This window comes from Schistocerca nitens, chromosome 3, assembly GCF_023898315.1.
Source record: "Schistocerca nitens isolate TAMUIC-IGC-003100 chromosome 3, iqSchNite1.1, whole genome shotgun sequence".
In the NCBI taxonomy this organism is placed as follows: domain Eukaryota; kingdom Metazoa; phylum Arthropoda; class Insecta; order Orthoptera; family Acrididae; genus Schistocerca; species Schistocerca nitens.
Window position 1 is genome coordinate 728766721 of NC_064616.1, and position 20782 is coordinate 728787502.

The window sequence follows — 20782 nt, forward strand, 5'->3', positions numbered from 1 at the left end:
GATAAATCAACATAATTTAACATAACTGGTCATCCTCGAATACAGAAAAGCTATTCTGAAAGCTTACGTACTTTAGACTCACCTAAATTACATATGGTTTGTGCTGGATGTAGGGGGAGGGGGGGCTGTTTACGTAAAAGCTGTGTTTTGATTAGCTGTCGCGCTACTGGGTCTGTTAACAGGTGACATCTTGTGTCATGGCGTTCAAGTTCAGCTTTGTTCAGATAACCTTACGCTGTTTCACAACAAAGAAGACCTTAGTGGCGTGGTATATTAATTAAATACAGTAAATGCCCAAAGAAACTGGTACACCTTCCTAATATCGTGTAGAACTGACACCTTGAATCCTGCAGGGCTGTCCATAAATCCGTAAGATTACGAGGGAGGGAGGGGGGGGGGGAATCTCTTCTGAACAGCACATTACAAAGCATCCCAGATATGCTCAATAATGTTCATGTCTGGGAAGTTTGGTGGCCAGCGGAAGTGTTTAAACTCAGAATAATATTCCTGGAGCCACTCCGTAGCAATTCTGGACGTGTTGGGTGTCGCATTGTCCTTCTGGAATTGCCCAAGTCCGTCGGAATGCACAATGGATATAAATATATGCAGGTGATCAGACAGAATGCTTATGTGCGTGTCACCTGTCAGAGTCGTACGCAGACGTATCAGGGGTCCCATATCACTCCAACTGAACGCGCCCCACACCATTACAGATCCTCCATCAGTTTGCATAGTCCCCTGCTGACATGCTGGCCCATGGACTCATGAGGTTGTTTCCATCCGCTCGATACAATTTGAAACAAGACTCGTCCGATCAGGCAACATGTTTCCAGTCTTCAACAGTCCAATGTCGGCGTTGACAGGCCCAGGCGAGGCGTAAAGCTTTGTGTCGTGCAGTCATCAAGGGTACACGAGTGGGCCTTTGACTCAGAAAGCCATAGCGATGATGTTTCGTTGAATGGTTCGCACGCTGACACTTGTTGATGGCCCAACACTGAAATCTGCAGCAATCTGAGGAATGGCTGCACTTCTGTCACGTTGAACTATTCTCTTCAGTCGTTGTTGGTCCCGTTCTTGCAGGATCTTTTCCCGGCCGCAGCGATGTCGGAGATTGATGTTTTACCGGATTCCTGATATTCATGGTACACACGTGAAATGGTCGTACGCGAAAATCCCCTCTACATCGCTATCTCGAAGATGCTATGTCCCGTCGTTCATGTGCCGACTATAACATCACGTTCCAATTCACTTACATCTCGACAACCTGCCATTGTAGCAACAGTAATCGATCTAACACATACACCAGACACTTGTTGCCTTATATAGGTGTTGCCGACCGCAGCGCCGTATTCTGCCTGTTTTCATACCTCTGCATTTGAATACACCAGTTTCTTTGGCGCTTCGGTGTATCAATATGTAAATGAGCGAACCGTGTTTAGTATTTCGCCCGACTTTATGGATCTAAATTTTTCCCCGCTTTGGTAAATCAGTCGGGACGAAAGCCGGAGTGTTTTCTCGTAGGAGTCGTCAGCAGAATACTTGCAGTACCCTTATCAGATATGTGTCGATCAACGTCGATGTAAGATTTCCGTGGTCCCAGAAATGTCGGGATGGCTTCTTCAACAAAGCTACAAGCGTTACCATCTACCAACCTTATCTTGAACAAGCATGTCGTGGGCTGGAAGGTAAACCACTGTAATGGCTTTAAGTACTATGGGACTTAACATCTATGGTCATCAGTCCCCTAGAACTTAGAACTACTTAAACCTAACTAACCTAAGGACGTCACACAACACCCAGTCATCACGAGGCAGAGAAAATCCCTGACCCCGCCGGGAATCGAATAAACCACTGTAAAACAGTAAAAATATACCTAGTTCGTAGTATGTAACGGCCAGTCAGTCGATGAGACATTAAAGTGAAAAAAAAGCAGCGGTGTATGGGCTGCAGACGAGCCTAATGGCGCTGCTCCTACGTGCTGGCAAAGTGCTGAGGCGCCGCGGCGGGCCGTGCTGTGCTCAGCACAGGCACAGCCACAGCACCACCCACGCAACTCAATGCAAACGCCGCTACAATCACTGCTGCGTTCGCGATCTTACACTCATCTTCTTCAATCACGAGTACAATATATCACCTGCAGCCTTGTTTCGTCGTAAGGACTCTGCAGGATGTTTCGTTGGGAAGTACTGCTAAAAACTAAACTCCGCGATCAGGCCCTAAGACAACGCGGTGTCGATCGATTATAGTGCTGACAAAACTCAAATGTCAGTCCATCGACAAAATTGTGAAATCTCTGTGTCTGCATTGCAAGGCAGTTAAAAATCACTGTTAAACTGTCCAGACACATTAATGTGACCATCTGTCAAAAGCCTGAGTATGGTCCCCAAGCATAGATCATACATATGTTGATGCATTGAGAATTACAGAATGACGAGATCACCCAGGGAATGCCACAAAAATATTTCCCGAAGCATAACGCCCCCTCTTCCAGCCTGGTTCTTCTGACGATTGTTACAGGGCCATAGACGCCAACGACCATCTGTCCGATGTAGCACAAAACGTCATTCATCTGAAAAGGCCACCTGTGAACGTCCAGTTGTGGTACTGGCTTGCAAATTCCATCGTACGTTGCGAATGAACGGCAGTCACCGGAAGTGCGTGAACCAGGCACCTGCTGCGGAAGCCTATTTGCAGCAACGTTCGCTGAAAGGTCGTTGAAGAGACACAGTTGGTAGCCCCTTGGTTTATCTGGGGAGCGGGGAAGGGGGGGGGGGGGAGGGGGGCGTTGGTCAACAGTTGCATGTCTGTTCGGCTGTACACATCTCAGCAGCCGTGGTTCACCCGTGTCATCTACGGCCCGTGGTGCACCAGAGATGCCTAGGCGCCGGCTTTGGATAGCGCCATTTTCCCTTGGACATTACACTTTATCCACGGCGCCACGCGAACAGTTTACAAACCTCGCCTTTTCGGAAATGCTTGCGGCCTTGGCCCGCAAGCCTCGCCCATTACGATGTTAGATGACTAAAGCTTTGCTAGCAGCAGGACATCGCCTGCACCGCTTCTCCTAGGCTCGTGACCATATCGGTTGGACCTTAGACGACAGCAAAACCGTAGCCTGGTCAGATGAGTCCCTGTATCAGTCGATAAGAGCTGTTGGTAGGTTTCAAGTGTAACTCAGACCCCGCGAAGTCATGGACCCATGTTGTCAACAAGGCACTATGCAAGCTGGTGATAACTCCATAATGGTATGGGCTGTGTTTACATGGAAAGGACGGGGTCCTGTGGTCCATCTGAACAGATCAGTGACTGTAAATGTGTACGTTCGACTACTTGGAGGCCATTTGCAGCCAGTCATGGACTTCACTTTCCCAAACAATGATGCGCCATGTCATCGGGCAAGAACTGTTCGCGATAAGTTTGAAGAACATTCTGGACAATTCCAGCGAATGATTGGCCACCCAGATGGCCCAACACAAATCCTGTGGAACATTTATGGGACATAATCGAGAGGTCAGTTCGTGCACAAAATCCTGCACCAGCAACACTTTCGCAATTATGGGCGGCTATGGAGGCAGCATGGCTCAAAATTTATGCTAGGGACTTCCAACGATTTCTTGAGTCCATACCACGTCGAGTTGCTGCAGTATGCCAGGCAAAAGGTCCGACGTGATGTTGCGAGGTGCCGGGGCTAGCAGTGTATTTGACACTAAATTCTTCTAGAATCTACATATGTAAATGATGCTCTAAGCCCCCCCCCCCCCTATTCTAACTCCGACTTTTGCTGTTGCACAAGGATAAAAAAAAAAAAAACACGCGAACTGACTCTAATCAACCCTGCCAGTGGAGTAGAAGAGAGTTTGGCACCTGCAATAATTTAATTTGATAAATAAGATAAATAAACGAAGGTTTCATTAACATAGTGAGAAATGATGGGTTGCTCTACCGATTAACAGAATGAAAGTTCTGTCCAAAATAACAATATGATTTATTAAGACTAAACACAAAATAATAAAAGAAACACATGAATTATTTATAATACATCAAATTGGCTCAAACTGGAGACTCATACAAACACTGTAAAGGTGAAGTTGTCCCTAAACTAGATCGTGAGGTTTAAGACAAAGTGGTATGTGGAGCCAATTCCTTGCCACTCAAATCTCAAGAGAGACACACAGCTAACCCAACAGTAATTGCTGCTACTCAAGACAGAACAAAGTTAGAAAAAGACGAACAGGCGCGCTCTGCTGAGCTCTGATTATCACCTAGGAAAATCCCTATCTGCCGGTGCTGCGGACATACATTACCAACTTCTTAACTGCCCGAACACGATCTGGCGTATAGGAAGCGATGGCTGGTTGCTTCGACGTCCTCGACCGAAAAACGAGAGCCGACTACCTAGAGCACCCGTACAGGCCGAACACACAACATTCCCGCCCCCACGACAGTGGCCGTGGTTAAACGTTCCAATCAGCAACTCGAAAACCGGCGGAAAATTCCACTCCATTGCCGGAGCACTACCATTCCACCAATGGAGATTCTTGGCGCCAATTTCTGTGCTGATTTTGCTACGTCACGGAGCTATGCCCTGAGCAAGCCAATCACAGTTACTATTTTGCAGAAAGCGCGGGAATTTTCCCGCCACAACTGCCTGGGTACACAAGTCATTCCCACGCCTCGCTGGTAGCCCGCCAGAAAATGTTTTCGCTAAGATTCTGCGAAGTAACGGAACCTCTAGCCCAGCCGCTACTTCAAACCCCTCCGGGCGTGTCTTTTGACAATGTCGGCGTCTGCAAAGCATTCACTCGACTTCCTCGCACCTGTCGGCTTAACCCTCTCCAGTTAGATAGAAATATGAGAGGGGGCTCATGCCACCTCTCAATGTTATGAGGTATCCCATGGCTTTTGTCACCTTAGTGTATATTTAAAAAATCTTAACACCTCCAGAACATGCCATGAAGGCCCAACGGTACCGACCGGCCGCCGTGTCATCCTCAGCCCACAGGCGTCACTGGATGCGGATATGGAAGGGAATGCGGTCAGCACACCGCTCTCCCGGCCGTATGTCAGTTTCCGAGACCGGATTAGTGTATACAAATACTAGCTTTTACCCGCAGCTGCGCTCGCATAGCATTAGTTTTCTTATGATGAGTGATGGTGAGTAAGTAAGCTACTGTACGTGCAATAACGTCACCTTGCGAGCGGTGCGTGCGTGCGGAGAGTCGTGGTCAGGAGCGTGCATCTATGCATCTCACTATCGAAGTAACTACATATTATGCGACGTGTACATTATGCAACTAATTTAATAACTTTTATCGTGGTTTATGTTCACTGATTTTTAAAGAAGTCTGTCCCATTATCCTATTCCCTACTTCACTCTCTTAGGGGTCTTTTTCTTGACACCAGCATTCATCAAAATCGGTTCAATGGTTAGGTCGTGAAAAGGCAACAGACAAACACACTTTTACATTTATGATATAATGTGAAAGTATGGATTTGCTTTTCTAGAATTGTGTTTGGAGTGAAAATATTGCCTTCTCAACTGAAATTCATAGAGATAACAGTTATTAAAACATTTCTCATTATTATGGCATGTCGAATGAATTTTTTGGGAACCACCGTTTCGTCCCCACCTACAGAGGGTATCTTCAAGTGAGATTGCACCTTCTCTGAACTTCCCATTCACACACTGGTTGCTACGGATACTACGAGAGGCTATACACAGAGGCGATAAAGACTGTTAAGCAAGACAATAAATATAATTGAAAGAAGGAGGGAGCGAAACTGAATGACATTTGGATTCCAGTGTTGGAAGAGATGTATACTAGTCGTCCATCGGGGAGCGATAACAATAACGGACTACAGCAGTCGACAACGGCCAATAGAAGGGGGTGGCGGAAGAAAGTGCTGACCTCAGTTGAGTAAGGATTAGACCGAGGAATATAAAGAACGAGAGGCATTGGTCATACATTACACTAAGCTATAAAAGATGAAAAATTTGGGCCGGCCGTAGTGGCCGAGTGGTTCTAGGCGCTACAGTCTGGAGCCGCGAGACCGCTACGGTCGCAGGTTCGAATCCTGCCTCGGGCATGGATGTGTATGATGTCCTTAGGTTAGTTAGGTTTAAGTAGTTCTAAGTTCTAGGGGACTGATGACCTCAGCAGTTAAGTGCCATAGTGCTCAGAGCCATTTTTTTTTTTTTTTTTTGTTAGACTGACCGCTTCATTTGCTGTGTTTTCGAATGTACCACATGGTCATAGGTAGTAGTTCCCTACGTATCGCTAGAAAGAACTGTCTGTTATATTAATTATTTCTTCTAATCGTACTTATGTTCCCAGTAGGAAAAAACAGCCCAGGCTGTGAAAATAGCCTAAGCTTTATTGATGCGTTTCGTCTTTTTGAGGCATCTTCAGAAATCTTATAGAAACTGCAAGTAACGCATTAATCATAAGAAGCCGAAATTTTCGTGTGCACCTTCGGCGAAGACATGCAGCTATGCCGAAGATGCACAGCAGAATTTCGACTGCTTATGACTAACGCGCTATCCGCAGTATCTATACGATTTCTGAAGATGCCTCAAAAAGACGAAACGCGTCAATAAAGCTTATGCTAGTTTTGTAACCTAGACTGTTTTTTTGCTACTGAAAATATGTCACAGTTGCTGCATCGTGGCCACAGAGCTGGAGGATTTATGTATTTATTTTCTTGTCTTTGAATCTAATCAAACATATAACATACAAGATCTCAAAATACGCTCTTGTGGGTTAGCACTCATTTCCCTTAGATCGCGTTTGGATAATGGAAACAAATTTTACCGTGTACACTCTCCCACAGGCTAACCCACAAGCGCGTATTTTGAGATACTGTACATTACACGTTTGATCAGATGCAAAGACAAGAACATAAATAAAATAAGGAAATATAATTTATGTAACCGAAAGTGCTATCTAACAATAATACGAAAACGAAATTTTACTTAAGTTAGCAAGAATCGAAGATTCACGGAAGTTACAATCCGCTTGAAAATATTCTCCGCAGATGGCGACGAAACATAGGATTCATGCGAGAAATTCATTCGCCCACAGCGTTATAGCCCAAAATATTTTAATGAATGTGACATTTTCAGCCGTGAATGTTTACATTTTAAATCCATGTTTCTACATTACATGTTTTTCTTGCCACAATGGCTGACTGAAAATTAAGAGGCAAGTTTATAGCTCTGTTATGGTCAGTATTCGGCTGTTTCCATTTAAACACTTCATTTGCTATTAATGCTTCGTCTCAAATAATTTGGAGTCAAATACTTTCAATTAGTTAGCAACGAGCCGTTTTGACAAACTCTGTTAACACGTGAGGAGATTTATTTCCCACAAAGACCGGGTTACAGGCATGCTGGGCAATTTTGACGCCGATAAATTTACCAGCATCCCTGTGGGATTTGAATGTTTTACTTGTCAGAGCCAGCTTGATTGACTCTTGAGGAAACAGGACTACAGTCGAGAAATGTGATATAAAACCGAGTTATTAGTCACCTATTGGTCCAGTCCCCACTCTTCGTATAAGCGAAAGGTTTCATCTACATCTACATGACTACTCTGCAATTCACATTTAAGTGCTTGGCAGAGGGTTCATCGAACCACAATCATACTATCTCTCTACCATTCCACTCCCGAACAGCGCGCAGGAAAAACCAACACCTAAACCTTTCTGTTCGAGCTCTGATTTCTCTTGTTTTATTTTGATGATCATTCCTACCTATGGGCTCAACAAAATATTTTCGCATTCGGAAGAGAAAGTTGGTGACTGAAATTTCGTAAAAAGATCTCGCCGCGACGAAAAACGTCTTTGCTGTAATGACTTCCAACCCAACTCGCGTATCATATCTGCCACACTCTCTCCCCTATTATGTGATAATACAAAACGAGCTGCCATTTTTTGCACCCTTTCGATGTCCTCCGTCAATCCCACCTGGTAAGGATCCCACACCGCGCAGCAATATTCTAACAGAGGACGAACGAGTGTAGTGTAAGCTGTCTCTTTAGTGAACTTGTTGCATCTTCCAAGTGTCCTGCCAATGAAACGCAACCTTTGGCTCGCCTTCCCCACAATATTATCTATGTGGTCTTTCCAACTGAAGTTGTTCGTAATTTTAACACCCAGGTACTTAGTTGAATTGACAGCCTTGAGAATTGTACTATTTATCGAGTAATCGAATTCCAACGGATTTCTTTTGGAACTCATGTGGATCACCTCACACTTTTCGTTATTTAGCGTCAACTGCCACCTGCCACACCATACAGCAATATTTTCTAAATCGCTTTGCAACTGATACTGGTCTTCGGATTACCTTACTAGACTGTAAATTACAGCATCATCTGCGAACAACCTAAGAAAACTGCTCATATTGTCACCCAGGTCATTTATATAGATCAGGAACAGCAGAGGTCCCATGACGCTTCCCTGGGGAACACCTGATATCACTTCAGTTTTACTCGATGATTTGCCGTCTATTACTACGAACTGCGACCTTCCTGACAGGAAATCACGAATCCAGTCGCACAACTGAGACGATACCCCATAAGCCCGCAGCTTGATTAGAAGTCGCTTGTGAGGAACGGTGCAGCCGCACGTCGTGGAGACTTGGGGGCTATGACGGGAAGCGACGCGAACCGCATGGGGGGGGGGGGGGGGGGGGGCAGCGGCCGATCGCAGAATTCCCTGTGGGATTTGAATAGTTTCACTTGTCAGAGCCAGCTTGATTGACTCTTGAGGAAACAGGACTACAGTTGAGAAATGCGATAAAACACAGAGTTATTAGTCAGCTATTGGTCCAGTCCCCGCTCTCAGTATAACCGAAAGGTTTGTCGCCGCACGTCGTCGGGACTTCCGGGCTGTGACGGGAAGCGACCGCGAACCGCGTAGCGTGGGCAGCGTCCGATCGCAGACTTCGGCGCACGCGCAGTGGCAGAGATAACAACTGACCTGCGGGAGCGCGCAGGCTCTGGCGGCCAGATCAAGCCGAAGCGGCCGAGGCGCCGCGTGATAGCGCAGATAAGCAGGCGACGTGACCCGACGCATTGGGCGGCGCGGAGTGGCGGTAGGAGTTTTTTCTACTCAGTTTCTCTGCCCGCCGCCGCCGACGCTGCTGTCGCCGCCGAATGAGGGCAGGCGAGGGGAACCCCCACTCCTGCGCGCGCACCGCCGAGCGGGAAAGTGAACTCCATTTCAATGCCGACTGCGGCTGTGTGCGGAGCGTAGAGCGCTGAGCGTGTGTTGTGCCGTGTCCCTCCCGTTCTTGTTCATGGATTACGTTCATGGATTACCGTCGTCGCGTCTGCCCGCAACTGGCAGGTAAGCAGTGCAATCGTCGTGCGCACTTGCGCTCCTTTTTTGAGTGTTGTTAAACTGTTTAGCCGTGCGAGTGTTGTGTGTTGTCAAAGCAGAAGACACGTGCGCCCGCGGGTTCCAATAGTGGAAGTACTCGATACGTCGCTTTCAAATGTGTGTGTTTGTTGTCATCGTTTGAGAGCTATACTTAGAGACTTTTGCATTTTCTCCCCACTCTAATAGTCTTTGAACATAATTGATTGAGCCAAAGACGACAAAAGAGTAGATCGATTCAGTGCAACAAGAAAGAAAATGTTCCGACTACATCTCCGACAGTGAGTCATATGATTTACATAAGTGAGAATAACATTTTATATTTTGTTGTGATTTTAAAATTAAAAGAATGTGAGCCCGTACAAGAAAATTTATAGAATGGGCGCCACACGAAGTTTTTATACCTTTGAACAAAAAAAAAAAAAAAATAGTATCACAACAATCAAACATTGATCGTTAGAATCTTGGAAACTTTCACAGCACTGTTACTTATAAGACTTGTCTGGTGTGAACAGTGGTAAGGGCGACGAAGTTAGGAACTAAACTAGCGCGATCCTTGGGAAGTGAGTGGAGTGCAGCCTGGTGCATAGACGCGCGGCTAGACAAATAGCTAGCAGACCTTGATCGCCAAGGTTCTTCCAACGTTGCAATAGCCAGCCCTTGTGCAACATTGACAAACGAGACGCGACGCGCAGATGTGGATCTTGGCTTCTATATTAGACTCTGGCTTCTGCGAAAGCTGCCCAATTTCTGCATCTCCCGCCGAATTGTTTCGTCGCTGTCCGGAAGTTTCCAAACGCCTAGGAACAAAGTACAGCTCTCAACCATTTCCTACACCATCGTTTTGCTTCCGTGTGCTTGAATAATGTGCAGCGAATACTGTACGCAGCTACTCGATGATCCTTTGAAGTTCCGCCTGATCAAATGCTGCAGATAAGGCAGTAGGATTGCGTCCTTTCGTGAGTAAGCTTAATAGTGATCGGTCTGACAGAGCAGTGAACTTCCCACAGCTAATCATATGCAAGAGTCCATCAACAAATATTTTAAATCGGGCTCTGGTAGACAGCGACGTACCTCATAACACTAACGCGTAGGAAAGGAAGAGTTATCAGATGGTTATTTGGGAAGCAGAGCCAAGCATTGTTGCTACTGCATTTTTTATTTATTTATTAGGGAAGTAATTTACAATCTATCGGTGAAGCTCAAATACAGTATAACTGTTGTGGACGCGACCATTGATATGTTTGTCCACCGTTCACCCTTTGAAAGAAAGTAGATTGTATTATTCAGATCATTCATATTCCAAAGGTGTTACACCCCTAATTAGTGAACAATGTGGTACTGCTTGCAGTCTTCGTCCAGTGTGAAGAACTGAAGTAGCGCAAATCGATGTCATGTCACCAAGTCGTACAGTGTGTCAAATGTGAAGTTGTATTTAAAAACGGGTGGGAAGCATATCTTCAAGGTAACAGCACGTAAAATGTGGCACCTGCGCCGGCGATGACTCAGCAATGTAAACTCAGTGCAGTTCTCTGACCTCGCAAGGTGTATGGCACAACGGTTTTTCACGATAAGTACTTTTGACACCTCAGTGAACGTAATATGGCGGTTTAAGGCGATTGCCTCTTAGAGTAATACTATTTAACGCATTTTAATTGTTATGTTATTGTCGTGAACGTGTAAGCAATGTAACGTGGTTGATCTGCATAATTTTAATTAAATATTAGTAATTTTGTAGCAGACATTTTGCACCTGATGCCTTGAATTGTTCATCGTCGCTATCAGGAAATTTGTACACGTTACTACTCGCCCAGCGACAGCTGCTAAATATTTGTAACATAGCCGTACCGTTGATATCTTCCAATTTGTTGACGATACTCACAGATACAGAGATGAAACTAGAATGGCTGATATCAGCTTAACTTTTTTTTTTTTGTACTGGAAATCTGATACTATTGTGTAACAGTGTGTACGAATTATTTTACAAAGCTTCCGACTGAATTCGAAAATACTGTATACAATAAGTTTTCCATTGGAAAAATATCAGTTGACTGTGCACTATCTGCCGAAACGTCAAGGATCTTAACGTTACGCTGCGGAAAGGACATAGAGGCTTACTGAGGGACTGAACGCTGACTAAACCTTATTTTCCAAACTAAATTTGGCCTTCGCAACTTATTAGTACAGCCAAGTTGTAAGAATTTTTGTGAATTTCTCTGTTAACAATTATAAAGACGCAAAATACGCACCGGATACACTGCACACCAAGCTCCAAGCTAGAATCCAACATTTTGAAAGCATGTCATTCTAGAAGACATATACATACAAGGCACATCTAAGTCCACTCCCATGTCCGAGGTTTGTGTGTGAGAGAGAGAGAGAGAGAGAGAGAGAGAGATAAATTTATGTGTAGTTAGTATAATCGCATGTGAGATTTGATGTACATTTCGTTTGGGAAGGAAAGTACAGTTTACTTGCTGTATTTAATGTTTTAACTTCTTTGAACTGAAAATTTCCTTAGACACATATGAATAGTTGTGTGTATCTTTGAGATTTGGAGAGGCGGAGGCAGAAAGATTGTCGTTTGTTAACCTCCTATCTATATTTGACCAGAAGCTCAACTTTCTCTACAAAGTTGTAAGAAGTTATCTGTCAAAAAAATTGTTCAAATGGCTCTGAGCACTATGGGACTTAACATCTGTGGTCATCAGTCCCTAGAACTTAGAACTACTTAAAACTAACTAACCTAAGGACATCACACACATCCATGCCCGAGGCAGGATTCGAACCTGCGACCGTAGCAGTCCCGCGGTTCCGGACTGAGCGCCTAGAACCGCGAGACCACCGCGGCCGGCGAAGTTATCTGTCATGACCCTGCAAAAAGACATCATCTTAGAGTGATCATCTAGAGTAGTTCAGAAGCACTATGTAGTCTGAATCACTCTAACCTGGCAACTACATGAGTGCGGACTCAGTGGAATGCTAGTTCCCTGTTTCATTATGCGCCACCTGTTCTCCAGAGAAGGTAAGATTGGACTTAAGATCATCTCTGACTTTGCCTACACAACTAAGAAAAATATTTCGGAATATACGATATCTTGGCATCTTATCTTTGCCTCCGTGCGTTTGTTTGTTTGATTATTTATTGGCATTTTGTCGCTTAACTGTACAATCGAATGTAAAGCACATATTTGCATAATGTTCTAACTGAGCATAATAAATTACTGTAGTAAACAAATTGGGTTGCTGCCGGGGAGACGATATAAACAGTGCGCGTGAACGAACCTCAGTGTGGCCGGCGTGTGTCACAGGAGGTGGTCACGTTCTCCCTTCGCTCCTCACACCCGAGCGCAGCATTCACTGGACGGTTGTATTCGAAAGCGTAGGCTGTAAAGTTTTCTGTGCGTGGTTTTAACCACAGATTGTTGTCTGACAGGAAATTATTCTTATAGAGCTGCGTCTTGATCGTGTGCGTGATGGGTCAGAAATGTGGAAGGCTTCCAGCCGGAAAGGAAAAATTTTGGAAATTTGTGATAAGTTCCTATGGGACCAAACTGCTTAGATCATCGGTCCCTAGGCTCACACACTACTTAACCTAACTCAAAATAACTTGCACTAAGGTCAACACACGCACCCATTCCCGAGGTAGGACTCGAACCTCCGACGGGGGAGCCGCGCGAACCGTGGCAAGGTGCCCAAGACCGCGCGGCTACCCCGCGCAGCTGGAAAAGAAAAGAATGCAAGGTTTCGAAATGTGATGCTGGAGGAGAATTCTGAAAAGACCGTGGCATGACAGAATCTCAAACGAAAGAAGTGCTGAGAAGAGTACCAGACACAAGGAGATTACTGAAAACGGTCGCTGCTAGCAGAAATAACATGGTTAACCACCTACTCCGCCATTCGCTCCAGATAACTATTCTGGTCCACGGAACGAGGTAGGGGACAAAGACAGAGAGGATTACAGATACAGGAAGGAAGAAATATTAGGGTTTAAAATATTTAAATGTGTGTGAATTCCTAAGGGACCAAACTGCTGAGGTCATCGGTCCCTAGGCATGCACACTACTTAAACTAACTTATGCTACGAACAACACACACACACCCATGCCTGACGGAGGACTCGAACCTCCAGTGGGAGAGGACGCGCAGTCCGTAACATGGCGCCTCGAACCACGCGGTCACTATGCGCGGCAAGATTAGGGTTTAACGCTCCGTCGACATGGAGGTCATTAAAGACACAGCAAGAGCTTTGATGTTTCACGGATGGGGAAGGGAAGTGGCCATGCCCTTTCAAAGGAACCATTCCGGAATTTACCAGGAACGATTTAGGAAAATCACGGAATTCCTAAATCTGGATGGCCGGACGCAGACACGAACCGTCGTCCTCCCGAATGCGAGTCCAGTATACTAACCAATCGATGCGGGGTTTCATGGATGATTTTATAGCTGGCAGACGTTAGGAGAGCATCAAGAAGGCAGGAGGTATGTGTGAGTCCACCAGCTATCGGACTAAAGAGAAAAAATGCTGGACAAGTGCGAGTAACACTCACGCTCCGAGGGTTCCGCAGAAACTTGTGTGTATATAGTTCATCTATAGGTTTTGATGAGTGTGTTTGCGGGTATTAAAATATGTGCCGTGGTGGCCGAGCGGTTCTAGGCGCTACAGTCTGGAACCGCGCGACCGCTACTGTCGCAGGTTCGAATCGTGCCTCGGGCATGGATGTGTGTGATGTCCTTAGGTTAGTTAGGTTTCAGTAGTTCTAAGTTCTAGGGGGCTGATGACCTCAGATGTTAAGTCCCATAGTGCTCAGAGCCATTTGAACCATTTTTTTACAGCGCAAAGGAACCGTGGACTTTAGTGTTTGACAGAAATTTCAGCTTGGTACCTCAGCTTGTTCCTGAGTAAAAGGGACCTTCACAAACGGACAACAAAGTGTTTCTACTGGATTCCGTTATTCGCTAAGAATCATTGACTGGACACGCAGTATATATTGAAATGAAGTCCCATGCTGCTTGAAAGAGCGAAGGGGAACGATGTGGGAGACCCGCACCGCCGTACTACGCAAGGTCCTAATGGAGGTGGCTTGCCGTTGCCTTCCACCAACCGTAATGAGGATGAATGATGATAATGAAGACGACACAACAACAGCCAGTCATCTCTGGGCAGATGAAAAATCCCTGATCCCGGCGGCAATCGAACCCGGGACCTCGTGCTCGGGGAGTGAGACGCTATCGCGAGACTACGAGCACGGACCATTATACATTACAGTTTGTAATTCGATGCAAAAGCGTTTTTTACCTGCAAACAGCGGCACTATGCAACATTATTATGCTGCTCCTATGCGTTTCGACTACCCGCGAAGGTCAATTTTTCTGTTCCTTTATCCTTGATTTAAGGACAGCAAAAGTCAGTCTGTGTCACGAGTTAAATGGGCGTGCGTGCACTTGGCCGATAGCAGGCGGAGCCGGGGAGCACGAATCGACGTTAGTCAGCGCGAGTGTGGCAATGAGGAGTCGGTAGCATGACATATGATGCCCTTGTGAATCATTTCTTCGCGGCTGAGCGAACTACCCGACGCGGCCAGTTTTGCCCACTGGACATTACAATAGTTCCACTTCCGCAACTCACATTCGGCCCCTTCGTTACGGGAACACATGCGACTCCGCAGTCGCATGCACTTTAGCGCACTGCCTTTCTTTCATCTATAACAGCCGCGCAGCACTTCCTCGTATTTCTAGTCCCACGCAGACCAAATGGTTCTTTGTAACATCAGTGCTGCAGTTCTTTGAATGCATTCGCTATGCCATCTGCTATTGAGTGTCTGCATTTCTGCCTTTCCCCTTGTAGTTGCGTTGTAACCTGATTCCAACAGTTTCTATTTATTTGCTCAATTTTCTGCCCTTTTGACGGAAACTGACGTAATACAGAAGGCCTTTTTCGCAGAATTTACATACAGGCGTCGAACTCAGATATACGAATACATGTATTTTTCTAGCCGGTTCCATTCCAGGTGACTAACTCATTCCGCAGTATTTAGTATAATTCTCGTAACTATTGGAAAGTAACCGTTGTTATTTAATTTCTCCTTTTTAGATGGTACGTGATAATAACTAGTTTTGCACGCACGCAAGCCGGCCGTTTTGACCGAGCGGTTCTAGGCGCTTCAGTCCGGAACCGCGCGACTGCTACGGTCGCAGGTTCGAATCCTGCCTCGGGCATGGATGTGTGTGATGTCCTTAGGTTATTTAGGTTTAAGTAGTTCTAAGTTCTAGGGGACTGATAACCTCAGATGTTAAGTCCCATAGTGCTCAGAGCCATTTGAACCAATTTTGCACGTACACACGTGCTGTGCAGAGGAGAGCTTGGAAAAAAATGGCACTATTCTATTTCACCACAGCAGATCTGCCCCTGTTTTCAGTAGCAGCGTCAATCGTGTTTTATTCATCGTTAATTGCGGTAGCAGATGCCTTACAAGCGCAATCCTAGCAACCCTGGTTTCCACTCTCTTCGGCTTGAGACTTCGCGAAAGTTACGTGCAGCTCGTTTTGGGTTGTTAATCAGGTGAGATTTCCTACAAAAAATTTCGGCATTGTATAAGCAAAATCCCACATTTGAAATGCGAGAGAGGAGGAGCAGTAGAACATTCTGGTCGTAGAAAGAAAATATTATGCAAGGTGTCTCGTAAGAATCGTTAAGCGAGTTTTCTCTGGTATTTCGGCAGATATTTGCAGTTTTGTTTTTGCAACGTGCAGCTGGAGTCAGCCAAAAAAAAAAATACTGTCTATCACGTCGGTTTGTTTCTCGTTACAAACAAAATGATTTTTGAAGTGGAATTTTAGTAATTTTACATGCCCATTCGACAGAGCGGTCCAGAATTAGTCTGGTGCGATATTCGTTTTATCGATATGTATTAGCAGGGACAGTAAAACACGAGGAATAACGAGTACTCCAGCTACGATAGCACCGGCCTAGCTGATGCTGACCACTGCCGCCATGCACAAACACGCTGGTCAGTCGCTGCTGGAGTACTCGTTATTCTTCGTGTTTTACTGTTCATGTTAATACATATCGGTAAAACAAATATCACACTAGACTAACCTGTTAGCAGTCTATCGAATGGGCTCGGGAAATTCTGATTTAAAAATAATTTTGCGTAAATCAGGAAATGACCCGAAGCACTCAGTCCACACTGGTCGTAGTATGAAAGACGTATGGGCAGAATTTGTTTTGGCTGACACCAGCTACGCGTTACAAAAACAGCACTCCGTCTGCAGGCCACAAGTGGCCCATCGGGACCATCCGACTGCCGTGTCATCCTCAGATGAGGATGTGGATAGGAGGGGCGTGTGGTCAGCACACCGCTCTCCCGGTCGTTATGATGGTTTTCTTTGACCGGAGCCGCTACTATTCGGTAGAGTAGCTCCTCAATTGGCATCACGAGGCTGAGTGCACCCCGAAAAATGGCAACAGCGCATGGCGGCCGGGATGGTCACCCATCCAAGTGCCGGCCACGCCCGACAGCGCTTAACTTCGGTGATCTGACGGGAACCGGTGTATCCACTGCGGCAAGGCCGTTGCCCGTTACAAAAACAAAACTGCAAATATTTGCCGAAACACCAGAGAAAATGCCCTGACAATCCATAGGGGAGATACTCGGTTTAGTAGCCCAAACCCGAGTCAACTCTTCCAAAGATATCTACTTGACACCGACAGCTTTCTCCTTCCATGACTGTTTTTCCTATACGAATCTATCTACTAGAGTCTCAAGTCGGCTCATAATTGTATAAATACCCTGAAATAACGCTCTCTCTTTCTGTTTGAACCAAACTCTGCATCTAGAACGACTAAATCGTAAGAGGAGGAGTAGCTCAGTTGGACCGAAACAGATATATATGACGTTGAGAAAAGGATCCTTGTGGAGTGAATTTGGGAAATATGACAGATCTAAACAGGCTGGCTGGATTGGAATTAGAGCGCACTTTCTCTATAATATGAGTCCATTTTCTATCATCGTGCCCCTTTGATTGATACTAGAAGAAAGATCACTTCCCAGGTGTGCCCTGCACCGACTTCCTTGCCATTACTCCGCAGCCTGTGCTAAGAGATCGAATCCCACTATTGGAAATTATATGATGAAGACAAGTTCCTCACGCACCTCTCTCATCATTGCTCCTCTCTGTTCTTTGACTTGAAGTGCGCTGAAGTTGAGAAAATACGCTACAAAATTCATTTCGGAATATTGTGAACCTATGCTCACCCTGCTGTGAGCCCGTCTTGTAAAATAGACGTGTCAGCTGCATTGCAGTTCTTTTCCAGGCGTTATCTCGCTTTTCAGTGTCAAAGGCTAGCGAATTTTTGCACACAGTTGACCTGACATTATTTTTTGTGGCTGGAGCACATTTTGAATTTCTTGTACTGAAATTGTATATGGTTAGGGTAAATTCTGTCTGTTTGTTTCCGTGTTCTGTTTCGGTGTCACATTCCTAAATTGCATTGGAGAACCAGCTCAGCATTCCCATAAACGGAAGTGCGAAACGTCACATGCACACTGGTCAGTGTACCAGACTAACGACTGTTAATCCGACACACTGATTAGATCCGCTTGTGGATTACCTCTCAGTCTCTCAGCGTAATGTTCTACACTTTACGTTACTCGAGGTTATCCGCAGCGAAAGTTTATTGTTCAAAACAGGCACGTCCTCCTCCGTGGCTCACTTGTAGAGTCTTGATGATCTCAGCATTGATCGACGGAACGCATGGATTATGGTCGGCGAGACCGCTACGGTCGCAGGTTCGAATCCTGCCTCGGGCATGGATGTGTGTGATGTCCTTAGGTTAGTTAGGTTTAACTAGTTCTAAGTTCTAGGGGACTAATGACCTCAGCAGTTGAGTCCCATAGTGCTCAGAGCCATTTGAACCATTTTGATTATGGTCGTGTGCTATAGAGGAACTGATTAGATGAATTAGTGCACTTCAACGTCTGTATTATAACCATTAAACTCCAGCTGAAATGTAAATTAATTCTGCCTGACATCTAAAGAACCTATGTTAAGAATTTTTATTGCTTCCTCTTTCTCCTTTTGCTACTATACATGCTCTTCCGAGTTGTTGAATACCAACGCAATTTAGGGACTTGCACTAATGCAGCTGAGCACTACATTGCATGACTATCATTTCTTCCAGTGAAACAAGAGCCAGTCTGTTTCATGGTAAATAACAGCGGAGCTGTGTCTAATACTTCGGAGCGCCACATGTAGATAGTACTCTGATGTCCGGGGAGGAGTGGAAGGCAGCAAATCGAGGACACAGATGGTCCACCCGCAAAGAGTGGAGGATGCTTCTGTAAGGAAGACCGGGGAAAAGCAAACGCCGTGTTTATTTGCGAGTGTCAGCTGACCGAATTGTAGCGGCGCGGTGCGCAGAGCGGCTCGGTTCGGTTTGTCGTAGCGCAGGCGGACTGGTTGTGAGTCAGTGGCCTTGCGGCGCAGTAGCTTGGCATTGGCCACAGGGTCGGCCGTACCTGCACTCACTTCCGACTTGGCCGGCTGTGCACTTGCCGCTGCTCGCTGCGCCCATCCTCTTCCAGTTTCCTTAAACATCTCCTGTCAGCCTCGCCAGCCCGCTCACTGCCCGAAACCTCTCAAATTCGCCCTGAGAACAACTCTACGTGAGGAAGAAGGGGACTCGTGCACTCGTTTTCGTTCGTCTCTGTGCTTACTTCAACGTCTACCACAAGAGCAATGCATTGTATTAGGAAGAATACTTTCTTCATAACACTCCGTGTCACTTAACTTCAGAGAAATACAATAGTATTTCAAGTTATCTTTCAGCGTGGCGGATTACTAAGGGAAGGGTCCCGGGTTCGATTCCCGCTCGGGTCAGAGGTTTCCTCCTGTCAGGGACTGTTTGTTGGGTTGTCCTTACGTTCGTATCGCCATAAATGACATTCCACTGTTGAGACGGATGTATTGGCACGTCCCAAAAGCCAATTAAAAGATGTTATTTTTGACATTTGTACAGCGCGCTTAAAAATATTTTTTTTCTTTCGATATTATGGTAAACACTACGTATAGCTAAACCAATGATAGTGACTTTATCTGCGAAAAATCTTGTCACTTTCCTCGAATAGAAAATGCAGTAAAAGAGCTAGTTACCCTGTTGTCGAGAAATTAAAACCCGTTTATTTGGCCGGCCGGTGTGGCCGTGCGATTCTAGGCGCTTCAATCTGGAACCGCGTGAACGCTACGGTCGCAGGTTCGAATCCTGCCTCGGGCATGGATGTGTGTGACATCCTTAGGTTAGTTAGGTTTAAGTAGTTCTAAGTTCTAGGGGACTGATGACCTGAGATGTTAAGTCCCATAGTGCTCAGAGCCATTTGAACCATTTTGCATGTCATGTCTGCGTGTGTCTTGTTCAGCTTCTCTTGCCCTGCAGTTATGGGCTTTATTGCACTCGTAAAATATTTATCTTCGCATTTTTGACACACTAACGTTACAGAATACTATTTCTTGTGTATCAGTTCACAGGTAATCTGCCTTCTTCGTTAAGCAGAAATTCACATACATGCAAAGCATCATTCACACTGTTTAAGTGAAATCAAAACATGGTACGACAGTTTGATGACTGCATCCAAACTCTTTGGGAAGCAATAATGTCGGAATATTTTTCTACTTCGCCAATCACATTTTATTGTTTATTTTCATTTATTTATTTTCTTTTTTTTTTGCAATAGCCGGGTTTGCTGATAAAATTACTGGAGTTGTTTTCATAACAACCAGATTTAAAATCTAGTTCTTCTGATACCGGCCAAACGTAAATGGTGAGCTTATGCATTAGGCCTTTACCCTACATCTCAGATACTTGACGTTAGATGCCCTACCACTTCCAGACCTTTCTTCCATCATGTAATTCTGACACAGCCTTGAGATAGACCCCTGATGTATTTGAACTTACAAAAATGCGTAACCGTCTTCTTGCATCTAACAAGCTGTTGTGCCTTTCATAGTCTGTATTCCTATGCGATGTGCGGACTCATACGAAGTTAGATAAATTAGTTTACCTGCGTATTCTTTCGGTAATGCAAAAAAAAAAAGCTTTCCTCGAAAAGAACGTCGCCTTCTCTCCAGTGACTTCCATTTGAACTACCGAAGTATCTCCGTAACATTTACATGTTGTTCGAACCTACCGGTGACAAATCTAGCACGAACTCTCTAGGTACAAACATTCTCCCCTACTGACTGAATTCTTGGGTGCCCCTATCAAAAATGGTTCAAATGGCTTTGAGCACTATGGGACTTAACATCTGAGGTCATCAGTCCCCTAGACTTAGAACTACTTAAACCTAACTAACCTAAGGACATCACACACATCCATGCCCGAGGCAGGATTCTAACCTGCGACCGT

The 20782-nt window shown here is 45.3% G+C and overlaps 1 protein-coding gene and 1 pseudogene across 5 annotated transcripts in view; one reads left to right on the top strand and one right to left on the bottom strand.

Moving 5' to 3' along the window:
- Positions 1-20782, top strand: part of LOC126248704 (ecdysone-induced protein 74EF-like) — a 737945-nt gene that overhangs the window by 102410 nt on the left and 614753 nt on the right. For 3 of the 5 annotated variants that reach the window (XM_049949993.1, XM_049949990.1, XM_049949994.1), the window contains exon 1: positions 9230-9348. The exons of 1 other annotated variant lie outside the window; for it this stretch is intronic. The gene's annotated coding sequence lies outside the window, so the exon portion shown is untranslated. Of the gene's footprint in view, positions 1-9229; positions 9349-20782 lie in introns of those variants that run through there. One more of the 5 variants, XM_049949992.1, reaches the window with a different exon arrangement.
- LOC126250023 (5S ribosomal RNA) lies at positions 16841-16958 on the bottom strand (annotated as a pseudogene).